We start from the raw sequence: 16,851 nt of genomic DNA, 5'->3' as shown, positions 1-16,851 counted from the left end.
CTCCCATTCAGTATGATGTTGGCTACATGTTTGTCATATACAGCCTTTTTTATGATGAGTGATAAGTCTCACTCCCATTTATCTCCAGCCACTTGATATACTCTGGGCCCCTGCCTGAGCCCAGGAACAATGGGTAGAACTTGACACACCTGCCCCATTTAGTACGTCACAGTGCCCATTGCTAGAGCCACGTATCAGCCATTCTTACTGCCCCAGTCTCACACTGCTCCCTTTGGGTTACCTCTTCTAAGTCCATCCTACTAGCCTCCTTGTCCTATCCATTAAAGATCCAGCTCTATAAACTGCACTCGGACTCTTTTTGGAGTTACTCAACGCAGTCCTGCTGGGAACCCCCAAATACAGGCTGGCTGTGTCCTTTACTTGTTTTCACCATTTACCTAACAATGAGGTAAGCTCCTTCCGCGCCTAAGCTTTTTCAGGGTTTTACCACGACAGGAATGCTGGAAAATATAAACTGTTTCTGGTGCACCTATTGAAAAGGTCATGTGATTTTTATGTTTGAATTTATTTACATGCATTATTATATTTATCGATTTTTGTTGCATTCTTATAATTAAAACAAATTTATCACAATGCATGATTTTAATATACAATTGAATTGAATTTGAAAGTATTTTGTTGATGATTTTGAATGTATCTTCATCACAGATGCTGAGGTGCATTTTCCTCTTTTTTTTTCTTTCTTTCCTTTTCTTTCTTTCTTTCTTTCTTTCTTTCTTTCTTTCTTTCTTGTTTGCTTGCTTGCTTGCTTGCTTGCTTTCGCACTTTCTGTCTATATTATTGTGCCCTTGTCAGGTTTGGGTAGAAGAGTAATGCTGGCTTTATAGAGTGACTTTGGAAGTGTTCCTTTCCTTTCTATTTTATGGAATACCTGGAGGAGCATTGGCATTGGTTCTCATTTAAATATTTAATAAAATTTAACAGTGAAGCCACCTTTTGCAAGAATTTTTACTATTTTTGATTTATGTATGTTTTCATATCCTCTTGGTTCAGTTTCATAGATCATTTACACCTAAATATTCTTCCATTATTTCTAGATTTTCCAGGTAATTGGCATATAATTTTTCAAAGTATTACTTAACGGATCTTTGAATTAGTGTAGTATCAGTCATAATATTTTCTTTTTCATCTCTAATTTCATTTATTTGATTATTTTCTGTTTTGTTACCTTAGATAAGGATTTGTTACTTTTTAAATCTGTTCAAACAACCAACTCTTTGCTTCACTGATCCTTTTTATTTTTAAATGTACAATTTCTTTTACTTTGATCTTTATTAGTTTTTTTTTATAATTTATAATTCTCAGACTGAGGTTCAGTTTGTTGGCTTTCTTTTTTTTCTTTTTTTCTTTATCTTTTATTTTCTTTTTGTTTTTTTTCCGGTACTGGGAATCAAAATCACGACCTTGCACTTGCCAGGCAGGCACTGTGGCGCTGAGCTAAATCCCCAGCCCTGTTACTTTACTTTAGTTACTTTAAATGACAAAGATTATGGCTATCAAGAAACATAAAAAGCCAAAATACAACTTTAGACAATAAACTATTTTTTTAGATTAACCTGTACCTTTTTATGTACAATATATAAAAGAAGACAAACACTGACAAATTTCAAAGAAAGTAAATGGCGGATGTAATCAGATTCAGTACACATTTTCTTTAAATTATGGAGGAAAAAATACTTGAAGATTTGAACATGAAGTGTAAATAGAATATTCAATACAAAAACTTTGTACATAATTATATTTTATTAGTTTTTTTGTGGTGAAAAGGATGATTTAGAATGCTTGAATAATAATACATAATAAACACTTTTTAAAAATGGTAATAAGCATATACATTTTCTTCTGCAAATTTCCATTAAACTGCACATTAAGTTTGGTCAATAAAAGTTGCATTTAGTCCAATATGGAACTCAATAAGTTTATATAAAATTGTGAAAATACTTTGGTTTACATATTCTAAGAATACACATTCATACTGAATATTAGATTCATGTCAAAATACTTGAGAATAGTTACTTCAAAAACAAAAACTTGAATACCTATAATAATCCTTTCAAAAGGAAAAGCTGTTATAACTTTGAGTTATATGCACTTCTAATGAATAAAAATTATAATGTGTTGAATTTATTTTCAATGAATACAAGCACGTCAAGGTATTTTCATAAATTCCCTACGGGATACTAATATTAGTTCAGAAATGCATTAAGCAACTGATACTTCCATTTTACAGACACTTAAGACAAGACATAGCAAACTAAGGATTTCACCCTGAGGATCCAAGTACTTATAATTTAAAAAGCTCCTTTTATTCAATTTGATTATTTAAATTATCTATCTGACAATACTTTGATATCATCATTTAAAAATAAGGAAGCTTTCTATAATAGACATCTTTGTTATCATCTTCCAATATATTTATTTACATGTAATTTTATCCTAAAACACCCGTTAATATGTTGTAAGGAGAGATGATCATACTCAGATAAATTTTACTGTAATATATATTCTCTCTTATTTTACAAGAAAGAAAATGGTTGGTATCAGGATTCTAAGATTTTAGGTTCAGGTTAATTAATGCAGTGAAAAATATAAACCTTTTCTATAAAAAGGAATATTCAATATTTTTATTTAAAATGCTCAAAAAATTAAAATAATAATCTTCACATCTACAACTGAAACAAATAACCTAAAAAAGTTTGTAGATTAAAGATCTTACAGTTAAATCAATATGCCAAAATCAGGGGCAGTCAATGGAAATAAGGTCTTCAGATCTGTAAGAAACAATCTATAGTATCCTCCAAAACTGAGAGAATTTATGGAACTTTTTTTCCTCATGGTTTCCTGATAATGTCATAATGGATGTGTTCACCATGCTGTCCATGTGTAGCCAGAATATAGTAAATTAAAAAGAAAACAGGGAAGAAGATGTTCATGGTTTTCTCAGTCTTAGGAACAAAAAATATTAACTCTCCTGGAGCCTGAAATTATAAATTGTTAATATAAGCGTAGTTGAACAGGACATACTGAGGGAAATAAGATGGAACCAAGGAGAGAAGAAAGAACAAGTTGCTAGGTAAACTGTGCATGACAAGAAGTTTAAAAATATTAGGAAAGAAAATATCATGATGCAAACGAAATTCACCAAAATAAATGCATAGGTATGTTCATGAGTGCAGCAGTATCCCAAATGTTTAAATGTGTGTTTAAAACCAAAGGTAAAGGAAATAATGACATTCAAAAAGTAAACATAGAAAATTATAGAACACCGAATTAAGTACCATAAATTAAATTATATGGAAAGAACAAATTTGTTATAATATAAATTTAATGCTTTCCTAAGTTCATAGTTGAATTAGAAGGGAAAAGTTTTTCCTGCAATTACAATCATAAAGTCAGCCAGAAATAAACGTAATGAACTGATGCACAGAAATGAGAGAATCATCCAAAACAATGGATAGAGGTTAGAGAGCTGAAGATTGTGAAACCGCGTGTTGAATAAGCAAATTCAAATTACACAATTTAAACATTTCTTTCACTCTGTACAAGACAGATTGTAGATACAGTTTCCAATAGTCTGTTCTTCATGTAGTTCTCCTCTAAACCACTACAGTTTCATCCCACATAAAAAGAAAAATTCTACTATTATTCAGTATCTAAGAAATTTGGTGAACTTTCTGTCTTATACTTTTCTCCAAATACTATGCCAAACAACCTTGGAGTACTGGTTTTAGCACGTGGCTTACTTAATTCCTGCACTGATCCTTCTCACAGTCCTTGCTGTGATCCTATGGTTTAAAGTTCCAATATTTCCACTCCCAGTGCCTTACATTTCTATCCTATTCACTTTGTCTTGTTTCTTGGAAACATTTATAAATGGTGGTAGATTAAATTAACATTTATATAATTCTAATTCCACTCCACCTGCCCTTGACATTACTCTTGGATAGATGAGAAATATTTCAGAAAAAGTACATATTTGAGGCCATAAATATGCTTTGATCACTATATAGTAGCAAGTGGAATCAAAGTAAAAGATTTCTTTTTTTTTTTTTTTTTTCAAATGGGGACTTATCTCTGGTTGTTGGAAATACCATCATAAGGATATATTCCTGAGATGTGTGTATTCCCTACATGACATTAGAGAGCAAAGGTGGCCAGATTTTCAAACTGAAGCCAATCCCAACTGAATCTATCCAAATCAGCTCTCTCCATGTTACTCACACACAGGAAGAAACTTAACTGAGCCATCTTATTCACCCGAGTAGATTCAAAGGCATCTAAGGTAAATGCCCTGTTAAATGATATTTGTGGTAGTGGGTGAGACATAATAACTGTGATGTCAGATAACTTATTTAACTTTCAGCATACTATATTATTTACATACTGCTATGTACTTTATTTACCATCTGTCTCACTCATGAGGATGCCAACATTATAAAAGGATTATTATTCTGCTGTATTTTATAATAATATGTGTAAACCAAAGTGTTAGACAAAAGATGTTGCAGAGATGCTGTTAGCAAATATTTATTTTAAAGCTATGTCTAAATATTTTATAACAGTTTTTACTGACAGTAAAATTTTAGAAAAATTAAACTGTGAGAAGGAATATTAAGATAAAAATACCCTCAAAAGTTAATTTTCTAGGCCTGGACATTAGCCATCCTACCTTTATAGGCAGCTGAGTTAGAAATAGTATAGGCAGTGAGACAGGGCCAGGCCCTTGAAGGAGCCAACATGAAAGACAAGATAAGATACCTGTGGGCCAGACCTCAAGACAAAAGGACTAAACAAATGCACCCACATACCTCCCTAGGTGTGAACATCAAGGATTGATATTCTAAATAGGGAGCAACCACCTTCAAAAAGCCAGAAAGAGTCACTAGCCCAACCCCCTACAGGAAAAGCCCCTGTTCTGTATTCATGCCCACTTGCTACTGACCCGCTTCCCCATTTGATCCCAGTTTACTCAATTTTACTTGTAATCTTATTGAGTGATTAGTTTTGTCCCACCTCATGCCCACCTTGCAATTTCCCATTTTCCCCCTATCTTGGACCTGCCTCACCTCAGGGTTTTGCTCTATAAAGTCCCTGGGAAGGGCAAGGACCTTGGCAACCAACTCGGGCCCCTTGCTGTCTCTCTCTTGGACAGAAGCTTTCTCTCCCTCAATAAATATATTCTGCTCTTAACCTCTATTGTTCCTAAAATTCACTCTTCAATTTTACAGAACACGAACTAGTCCAGATATTCAGGTTGGGAATTTTTATTTTCCTGTATCACTACTTCTCCAAGGTGTCAAAACTGTAGCTTATGGCACAATAGTTTCTTTTTTCTATTTCTGAATTTTTATAAATAGAATCATACAGCATATACTCTTGTATTTTTGACTAAAATTATAATTTTTGAAAAATTATCTATGTTACTCTGTGTACCTATATTCATTTTTTTGCCCCTGTTTGATGACCACTTTTGCCATCTACTCAACTTTTTTTTTTTTTTTTTTTTTTTTGGTACCAAGGATCAAACTCAGGACCTTTTGCTTCTCACGCAGGCACTTGTGCCACTGAGCTATTCCCCCGGACCTCAACATTGTTCTATAAAAGGTAAAACAGACTGCCTTGGTTACTCTTCTCTCATTGCTAACATAAAATACCTGACACCCAAAATTAAGGAAGGAAAGGTTTATTTAACTTACAGTTTGTGCAGGCTTCAGTCAATACTTGGCAGGCTCCAAAGCAGAGTGGCACATGGCAGAGGGCAAATGTTCATGGCAGCTGAAAACAGCAAAAGCAACAAGAACAAAATGGAGGAACCTAAGGAAGAGCAAGCCTCTTTCTCTTATATATACATTCACATTCAGTCAATGAAAACTCTAAAATCCTGCCCCATGACTGCATCTCTCTTTGGGGGGACACCCAGACACAAACCATAACATTCCACCCCTTCCCCCCAAAAAACTCATGCACATCCCTTTATATAAACAGCATTTAATCTATCTGCAAGAGTTGCCAAAGTCCTAATAGGTTCAGCACTGCTGAAAAGTCCAAGTCCAACGTCTCCTCCAAGATGTAAGGCAAACTCTTATCTATGAGTCCTTGTACAAATGAAAAATTAAACACTTCCAACATTCAATGGCACAAAATAAACATTACCATTCCAAAAGGTACAAAGAGGGGGATGCAGAGCATCAGGAACAAAGCAAGTCCAAAATCTAGCAGGACTAACATTATGTCCTGTCGTTCCAAGTCCAGCATCTGAAGCAATCTGTGGCACATTGTGAGCACCAAAGGGCTTGCATGAGTCCACCCCTATGGCACTTTCACTGGTTATAGCTTGCAGGGCTTCTCTTTTGGGCCCACTTCTTCCTCCTTGCAGCCTTCCTCGGACAATCCTCGTTCCTGGTTTTTCCAAACTTCTGAGGTCTCTAGTACACTTTTACTTCACACTCACAACTTCACATTGCCCTATCAGGGGCACACTGCCTGGCCTCCCAGACCTTCTTCTGAAATCAAGGTGGAAGCCATTTTAACCTCAGAACACTTGCATTTTGTATGCACCTAAAACCAGTGCCATGTGACTGATGTCAATGTCTGCTGTCACCTGGAGCAGTACCAAAGCTTTCCTCTCTCTTGGCTATAGGGGTCAAGTGCCAGGATCACTGGGCACTCTGAATCCAGTTCTGAGGAACAGATTCTCTCTGCCGCCACCATTCTGGAACACGGAGCTCTGAGGCTTTCTTCTCAAAGCAAAATCTCTCATTTTTGCAGTTTTTAGGCTGCAAAGGGTGGAGACTTGGTGCTTGTGATGCCCTCAGGCCATCTTTTCCATTGTCTTGTTCTTTCTCAGCAATGAATATCTCAGCCTTATCTTTGCAGGCCAGAGCTTTACTGAAGCTTCTTTCTTTCTGGCCAAACTCACAATATTTTAAATCATCCTGGTGGTCTCTTTGCTCTTGATTCTCAATATAAATCTGGCTAAAAACCCCCAACAACAGCCATGGCTTTGCCCCAACATTCGAATGCCTTGAAATTTCTTTTGCCAGTTTCATCAGTTCTCTGCCACCCCTAGTCTCAAAGTCTCTGGACATCAGCAAAATGCAGACAAACTTTCTGCCAAGCCATAACACACATCATCTGGAGTCCAGTACCCAATGCAGTCCTTCTTTTCATTAAAAACCTCCTGAACCCAGTCTTTACCGGCAAAATTTCCACCAGCCTTCTGGTCTTCTGTGTTCTGACCAGAATCTCCCATTGAGAAGAGCTGAAGGCAGTCCAGCTTTATTTTTTATGGCAACATCTCCGATCTTTTCCAAATACTTCCCACAAGCCATTGCCAAGGGCTCTTGAACCAAATGTCAGGTATAGTCACAGTAACGGCATCACTCATGGTACCTAATTCTGTCTTAGTTATTTTTCTCTCATTGCTGAGACAAAATACCTGACGCCCAAAATGAAGGAAGGGAAGGTTTATTTAGCTCACAATTTGTGGAGGTTTCAGTTCATACTCAGCTGGATCCAAGGCAGAGTGGCACATGGCAGAGGACAACCATTCATGGAGGTGGAAAGCAGCAGAACAAGAGCATAATGAAGAAATGGCGGCAAGCTGCTTTTTCCTCTCCCTTACATATGCAAGGTGTCTGCCCCAGGGAAGTGTAGCACTCACAACCATGAATCAAAACTCTAAAAGCCTGCCCCATGACTACATGAGGATTTGGGGGGACATGTGGACACAACCATAACACAGACACAATTTCAAAAGAAATAAAAATCTCTGTTCTTGTGAGTGAGGACTACGTTCATAGAATATCCTAATAAGGCTAAAATACAGATACAAGTTTAATATACAAAAACGTATTGTGTTTGATAATTGTATCAGTAAGCAATTTGAAACTGCAATTTAAAATCTAAAATTACTTTAAAAATTCAAATAAGTAGGTGTGAACATAACAAAGAATTTCAAAACATACTGAAAATTAAAATAATCTATTTAATTTTAAATTTACTTCATATATCTTCAAAATAGAGGTTTTGAAATATGTTTAAAAATTTAGTCAAGGAGGTCATGTTTTTGAGGTTATTCCACTTATTACATTTTATATTCTGTTTTTTGACAAAATATATGGATATATTATCTTTCCTTCCTGACTTTGTATACTTCTTATATTTACTAAAATGCATTTTGTAGTCCATAACTACTGGCATACATATTTTCATCATATATAAGTAAATGAAAGTTTTATATCCTTATTTCTAAATTTTAACCTTCTTATTTATTTTTACTCCTATTATTTTAGTTCATAGACTGATCGGTGTAATGTGGAACAAGAGGGCATTATGAGGCATAGTGTTCTTTTTGGAGACATTAATGTGATGTTTTCAGTATTTCATTATTAAGCAAAGTATTTCCTATAAATTCTTTTTAGATACTCACTAGATTTAGATAGTTCCATTGTATATATCATTGGCTAGGAATTTATAGTGAACATATTGTATTTTATCTATGTTCTTTTAAATCTTTTTGTATGACACTATATCTATTTTTTCTTAAAATGCTGAGATAGTCTTGAACTTTCTAAATTTCTACTTACACTTCTAGAATAAAATCTTTTTCCATAATGAATTATAATTATATGTATGCATAGAAATATGAACATATGCAAGCAATATCTTTACATAATGACATTTATTCTTAGCAAATTTGATTTATTCACTTTTTAGAGCTTTTAACATCTATGTTTATGAGTGATATGTCTTTATAAATTTCTTTTCATATAACTTTGCTGAGGTTTTGTTTTACAGACTATGCTCTCATTAAAGAATAACTTGGAGAATATTTCTATATCAAATTTTCTTTGGGAGAAAGTCTGCATAATATTCTTATAGTTTAAAGAATGTTATCACTGAAAGCATTTTTGCATGGAGTAATTTTTTAAATCCAACTTTTGGGGGTTTAATTTACATATAGTAAATTACCCCAATTTTGATAAGTTTTGATAAATCTATAAATCTACTGAAAAATAACAAATTAAAATATAGAATTTCCTATCAGTCCAAAATTTTTCTAACATGTACATCTCCACAAGATGACAAAGAAAAACCAGTTGCCAAATATTTCACACAATAAGCCTGTTTATTTTTTCTTTTCTTCAAAGGCCAGGTATGTTAAAGTACAATCAAGTATGAAAAAATTAATAAGTGGTTTTCTGGGAAAAACTAGGGACCACAGTTGTAATATGTTTCATGATGATTTCAAATTAGCAAATATCCTCAAGTACCCATTGAAAAATAAGAATACCCAATAAATTTTGATTACATTTCCTATGGGCTACTTTCATGGTCCTAATTTAGATAAATATCTACAAATGATTAAATAAATTATTAGATTCCTGAGTGTTGACTTTGTTTCAAACCATGTATCAGGTAATCTCTTCATTTATAACTCTTAATTCTCAGAATGATTATATGAGTGATGCTATGATATTTATCAATAAAGCATGTAACAAAACTGAGTCCTTGAAATAACTTGTCAAGTCTTATATTTAATATACTGCAGGATAGTGACTGGAACTGAGGTTTGTTGGAAAGCTACATTTATGTCAATCTGATGCTTTTGCAGGTTTATAGTAAAGTAGTATAAAGGTAAATATTAATATTAATTCTTGAAAGTCTCTAGAGCATTTGTCTTTGAGTGGGATCCATTTTGCCTAGAAATACATTTTGCTTAGATAATTTCGGGGAGATTCTGGAGTGAGAGTCCAAGAGCATGTACTAAATTCCAAAGAGAGGAAACTGTGGTTTTGGTAGTGGTGGAGAGACAGAGAAAGAGAAAGAGAGAGAGAGAAAGAGAGAGACAGAGAGAAAGTATCAAGCCAATGGGGAGGAGAGAGAGAAAAGGAGGGAAAGAAAGAATGAAACACTATTCTGTGAGGGTTTGTCTAACAAAAGGAGAAACAGGATGATTGCAAGAGGAAAGTATTTCATCCTGAGAAATGGCAGGGATCTATGAATTGGCAGCATGGAATACATGGCCAAACTATTAGACTATCTGCTTCATTCCTCACTGTCTTCTTATAACAAGCATTGGCTAATAATTTGATCTAATGAGCAAAAGCCTCTGCAGAAAGAAGTTGTAGCAATTAATGTAAGAACTCTTATAACCTGACCCAGGCAGTGGCTCAAGGCAGACACCTGGGAGAGGTTCCTGCTATGGTGATAATTCAAAGCATATGCCTGACTTAGCAACTGAATTCTTTGGAATTTAATTACTCAACATGATTATATACTGACAGCAAACTCATTATCAGAAGGATTGATTATTATTATGCAAACATTTCCATTATTCATTTATTGGAAACTTGGGCAGACTTCCCAGATTAGAATTGAATCTTCTACCTCTTTGCACTTCATTACCTTTTTTAGTTGAGTATGTTTAACATTCAAGGGTGGTTATTTTGACTCATGTCATTCTCAAATATGATCAAACTATTAAAATTCATTCACTAATGAACATTTCTTTAAGAAAAAAATGCAGCACTGTGATGATAAAATATGGGACAGTTTGGTCAGTTCTGCTGTAACAATTTAGCTCACACTGACTTGCTTGTGTGTTCCTACACCTTTGTACAAACTGACTTGGTTCATATTTCATTTCTTAAAGTAGACTAGAGACGAGCAGTTTGGTATAACAGATTAGCTGCTAAAATGTGAACATAGGCCTTGCTATAAACATTTATTGAGTAAATTAATAGAAGAGAGAAATGGACTCTAAGATATGTTATTTATCTAGTGTTTTACACTTGAAATGACATTGAGGTTATTACTTGTTTTCTAAGGAAGATAGTCTTTGCCTTCAAGCAAGCATCAATAATACCATATTAAAACTAAATTTCATTTAAACTCTCATGACAACTCTACAGAATTTTATGTTTTTCATGAATATATGAAAAAATCTTTTAGTAGTAAAATTCTTATTTCAGCATTATTTGTTCCAAGTTGTGAGTTCACGGTGCACATTTCAGGTGCAGCTCAATAATGAAGTGTTTTCAAATAATACAAAAATGATTGCTTCCCATTATTCTATGGATCGTGGTCTGTTTCATAAATGCCTGTGGATTGAAGTTCATCCTGAGGAGGGTTAAATTGAGGTTTTAGTAACACTGTAGATTTGGGGACTGTATCATCAATTTATCTTGGATGCTGTCATTGCAATTTGATTCTAAGAAATAAAGTATTTAGATTTTAACAGCATTGGAAGCTACTGTGTGAATGTATTCAACTTCACTTTTGAATGAAGAGCTACAAAGGCTTTTTTAAAAAAGGATTTTAAAAGGCAAAAGAAATAAACAAGTAACATAAATAATAGTACAGGTGAATCTTGATGTGCTTTTGATTGATAGAGGTCCCTTTGTATTTATTTTGAGAAATATTACAAACTCTGTAAAAGCTATTCAAATTCAATCTATAAAAATACTTTGGACTGAGGCATACATAAAACATACAGCTTTTCAGAATTTCTCTAGCTGCTCCCACTACTGCTTCTAATCCTGATAGAAATGGAATACTACAAATGAAATTCTTCTCAACTCTGAAGTGATAGCTCAGCCTAGTAACTATATTTTAAATTTCATCATTTTAAGGTTGAGCTATATCTTATTTGCTTTGTGCTGAAGGATATAGGCTTTAGGCAAATCAGAATGACTACAGGAGGGGCAGGAACTTCCTTCTCAGGACAAGCATGTTCTAAAATTAGAGCCTCATAACAGTCCCATATTTCTTGCAATGCACAAAACACTGTACTATACATTTATAAATATTGCATTTTGTGATATGTGAGTTATACCTGAATATAAAGCTCTTAAAATAATCTGTGGCATAAACAGCAGAAGTTAAACTGGTGATAACTATCAAAGTTGTTATCATAAATGCTCTGCTACACAGCATACACACAATACACATGAAACTATTTGTGTTTTAATGGTTAAAAATGGTAAAACTGATCTATGAATTAAAAGCTATCAGGTTCACAGCTACCACAAATAAGGTTGTAGCTCTTTCTATCTGATATATTTCCATCATCTAAAAATCCTCCGTATTGCCCATAAGGGCTTATATATGCCAAAGATGATTTGCTCAAACACAAAGATATAGGAGCTATAGTGATAGCAGCATCCAGTATTGCCGACAATGATATAGGTCTCTGATGTCCAAGTAAATGGATGAAGAAAATTCATCTGACTCAAAGGAGGTCATGAACATTCCTGCAGCAAAACACCATGAGCTAAGAAGGAATAGAAGGAAATTTCAGAATGAGTAATTTGAGGTGAGAAAGAAATAAAACTGGACAGAGAGACAAAAAAGTCAGCATCTGCTCACATGGTACTGTGTGGTAGCAGTGTCAAGGATAGGTGAAACACTTGCCGAACCTACATTAAATTAAGACCCCGCTAAGCAAGTTGCAATGTGAAGCTACATGGTCCTTTGTGCTTTGCAAAGATGTTTATGGTGCATTAGCACCACGTTGTGTAGCACAGGTGTTCCAGTAATTGGGGAATACTGGAAAAAGGCAGTGTTCCATTTATCTTCATCATATCCCAAGGTGATACACCAGTAGCAATTTAGCACCTGCTAGAGCAGTTTGGCATCTGTGGTATTTACTGAAGTGTTTGGTCTTAAAGGTTGGAAGTGTTATTTTGCACTTCCGTAGATGCTAGGGAATTAGCAAGCATTTGCCCAAACCAAAAGCACTGCAAAACCCTCTTAGTGAAAGTGGTACAAACAAACTTAATAAAGAATAGTGAATAAAAGTTTTATCAAGGTGAGAGATTAGATTATTGTTATATTCCTTCTTTCACTAAAAACAAGTCTTTTTTTCTGACTGCCAAGGGGAATAATTATCACCGCATTTTTTTTTAACAATATAACTTAAACACAAATGAGAAAAGACATTTGGAATGTATTTGTTTAAAAGTATTTTGCAATGAAATTTCTAGTTCTGTTGCTAACCATGCAGGATATCAAACATGGTAAGATAAATATTCCTTTCTCCTTTATACTGTGAAATAATTTTTGAATATAAATAATTAAACGCCTTACCAAAAGATAATAAATATTTCTTATTCCAGAAAATATGTAAGACAGAAATAGATGATGAAAGCTATTTGCTGGCTATCTAGATAGATAGAGAGACAGATGATAGATAGATGATAGAGGATAGAGAGATGATAGATAGATAGATGATACATAGATGATAAATAGGCAGACAGATAGATGATAGATTATAAGTAGATAGATGATAGATGGATAGATAGATAGATAGACAGATAGATAGAAATTAAATATTTCTTTGCCTACAACTCTGACTGAAAGCTCTGTTTTTGAAGGATTCATGGTGAAATGAACAAGGTTGAAAAGTCTCAATTTTTTTTCATAATGTGCTTAAGGAAAAATGACTAACCTAATACAAACACTACTAAGAAAATAAAACGTGAATTATCAACATTCCAGATCCACTTGTTCCTAACAATAGTTTTACAAAATATAACTATATGTGTTTTACTCCACCTAAAAAGTACAATAGTTTTGAGTGTTTATTGTGTGTCAGGTCCATTGTGTGGCAGCTAAGCCTTCAACACAGAAATGAAGTGAATCCATATCAAGGCAAGGTACCTTCATGCTTATATTCAAGATTAGCATATGGCTGCTTTTTAATAAATATTTGTGAGATAAAGCCTTTTACTTGAAAATTGTAATGATATTGATATATGATAAGTACATTTTTGATCAAAAAGATATAATTTAAAGCTAAATATAACAAACAACAAATTAGGTAAATGATAAGCAAATTTTATCAAAAAATACAAAGAATTCTTCATTAAAAATAAGGATGATGATACACATGAAAATTAACCTTGATCATAATCAATCAAATCTAATAAATGAACATAAATTTAAATGATACCCTATGCATCAGGTTAACAAATTCAATAACAAAAAACCAATTGATTTTAAAAATTAAAAATAAAAAGGAAGTGTGTTCATTTCATAAGAAGTATGGCAGAATATAAGGACAGTTTTTAAAAATTCTAATAAATAAATTCTGATAATGAATGATTAAGTTCAAAAAGTTTATATTTATGTATATATGTTCACAATTTAAAATTAGTTTGTATTTATAAATAGCAGAACAACACTTAAAATAGTTACAATAACTTTAAGACTGCTTTGTAGGCTGCATATATATTCACACAACCACACTTTTTTGATGTAATGGCAAGATAGCAATCAATATATATTTTAAAATTAACAAATTCATACAATTTAATTAATACCTTTAAATAGGAGATACTATTAAATTTTAATAAATAATTTGTTGAAAATGTATGAGTAAATAATGTTTATATACTTGTAATTTATATGCTTAGATTAATAATTTCCATGAAGCATTGTTGTTATAGTGATGTAAGATGTACAGATGTATATGCATATAAGATTCCATTTTACATTACTAACTATAAAAAAATTCTCCCAGTGCATTTATGTGTGGAGGACTATGTATTTGCTATATTGATCATCATGAGGAAGGTTATGGCAAGTATGGATGTTTATGATGAGATGTTAAGTAAAATGTACAATTTGATTTTGTATATTTCATTTAGTATTATGATTTTAATTAGTTGAAGGGAAATAAAATAGATTCAATATATCTGGTCATATTTTCATATATTTCATTTAGATGAAAACAAAAATTGAAACAATGTATACCAAACCATTTAAAATTGATTGCAAGAGGGATTTGCATTTGAAAGTCATTTCCATGTAATAGTTCTGTATGATTTTTACATACATTTATTATCTATGTGTATGTAAGCAAAATCAAACATATATTCATACCTGTTTATCTAGGCAGTGCTGTATGTTACTATATATTAGAAGGAACCATGAACTATAACTACAAAGTCTTAAACTGTGTAGAGACCTTTATTATCAATATGAAAAATTGACTATTATTAAATTATTATTGTAAAAAAATTATAATTTTATAATACAAAAATTGTTTTCTACAACATTTAATGCTCATTGTCAGTTACACTTTAAGAAAACAAGAAATTAGTAACATAAATATTCATTTTTACAATGTGATTTATAATATTAGAACCACTTATAACGTTTCTTTTTTATTTTTTTATTTTTTATTTATTTATTTATTTTTTTGATTTTTCTCCGGTACTGGGAACCGAACTCACGACCTTGCACTTGCCAGGCAGGCACTTTTTGCCACTGAGCTAAATCCCCAGCCCCCACGTTTCTTTTTTTAATAAAAACTTATTAAAAATAAAACTTATTAATAAGTTATTTAAGAAAAAACTTATTAAAACTAAAGAGTGGTAGCCTTGTTATTGTTCACTTAAATACACTGTGAGTATCTTTTTGTGCCTGACAAATTATTATACCTTTCTAATTTTGGATTAGTTTTTAACATTTTATTATTTGTGCTGTGACTATCATGAAGTAGCCCCGTGAATTATTTTATATACAGTCTTCTATTGACATCAGTTCTTTTTGGCATCTTTACAGTGTGCTCTACAAGCACTTTTTCATTTATTCCTTTCACCAGGTTCCTGTAGCAAACCATCTAGTTTCTCAGACAACAGCAGTTGTAATATGTCCAATGTCATGTATCTTCTCTATTAACTTAATCTGCATTGAGTTGAATTGTAATTTCACCTTGATGTTAACACTCTGCAATCCCCTCTTTCAGTTAGCCATTTTTGTAAAATAATGACACGGGTATCACAGAGCAGACCAAGGCTTGCTGTCTAAACAAGTTATGCACAGTAACCAGTGATTAACAGATTTTGAAAAAAGTAACAGGATAAATCATTATGCTCATCTGTCATATGGCAATATTTAGGCGGAAGAGCCAGCAATTAAATTTATATCATGAACAGCCACTAGACCATTGTTTCAAAATGTGTGTATATCGCCATGGAAGGAGGATCATTTTCCTAACTTTGACAATTTATAAATGCAAAATTTAATGAAATAATTTTCCTAATAATAAGCCTGCACTCATTTCAATTCTTAAAAGTTCAATTGAGTGAAAACATAACACAGAAATGCACATTATTTTCTAGTGTAGGAGATGCCAAGGAGGAGCTTACTTCTCCAGTAGTAACTGAAGTTATTAGTCAATGTTTATTGACTTCCTTTCTCAACCTGATTTATGCGCTCATATCTTGACCAGTCTTTCTTGGAATCAAATATACAAAATACAGCCTCATCTTTTTCTTTAGGATCCTCTTTTGGAAAAATTAAAAAAAAAAAGGGAAAAATGCAATTTAATTCTAATTCCAGGAAAAAATGCAAAATAAATAATGGAACTCCAAAAAAAGTATACTGATAAAACTAGTTTTATAAAGACATTTGTAAATGCAGTTGAGATTACTTTACCGGGCATTTTGTTTGTTTGTTTTGTTTTTCTTGAGATGGAGTCTCACTCTACTGCTCAGGCCTGTATGAAATTCATGTAGTGATGTAATCTTCCCACCTCATGCTCTCAACTATGCAGATTATAGTTGTGCTTAGCTAATTTTCTTAGTTTAACATGACACATAAGGCATTGGTTCTCCACGTTATATTGAGTAAAACAATCTTACTCTTGAACAAAGTTTCTCTTAATTAGTACATAAGCTCTATAACTGAACGTTACAAAGTAAAGGGAGTTCTGTGAAAGTATGTGAACAGATAGTTCCACCAAATATAGTAGCAAAGAAGATCCACTAACCTCAGCAGACCCCTTTCCACTTTTGTACCAGAATATCCCACAGATAA

General features: G+C 33.0%; 1 long non-coding RNA gene across 1 annotated transcript in view; it reads left to right on the top strand.

Annotated features, from left to right (window-relative positions):
* The first annotated feature begins 225 nt into the window (after positions 1–225).
* The window catches only part of LOC102006132, a 42,956-nt gene continuing 26,330 nt past the window's right edge, over positions 226–16,851 (top strand). Inside the window, exon 1 of the long non-coding RNA XR_260655.1 lies at positions 226–409. This is a non-coding gene — a long non-coding RNA (uncharacterized LOC102006132). The remainder of the gene's footprint in view (positions 410–16,851) is intronic.

Source organism: Chinchilla lanigera, unplaced genomic scaffold (genome assembly GCF_000276665.1).
Source record: "Chinchilla lanigera isolate Chin_1 unplaced genomic scaffold, ChiLan1.0 scaffold00018, whole genome shotgun sequence".
Taxonomy (NCBI): Eukaryota; Metazoa; Chordata; class Mammalia; order Rodentia; family Chinchillidae; genus Chinchilla; species Chinchilla lanigera.
This window is presented reverse-complemented; position numbering and strand designations above follow the sequence as displayed.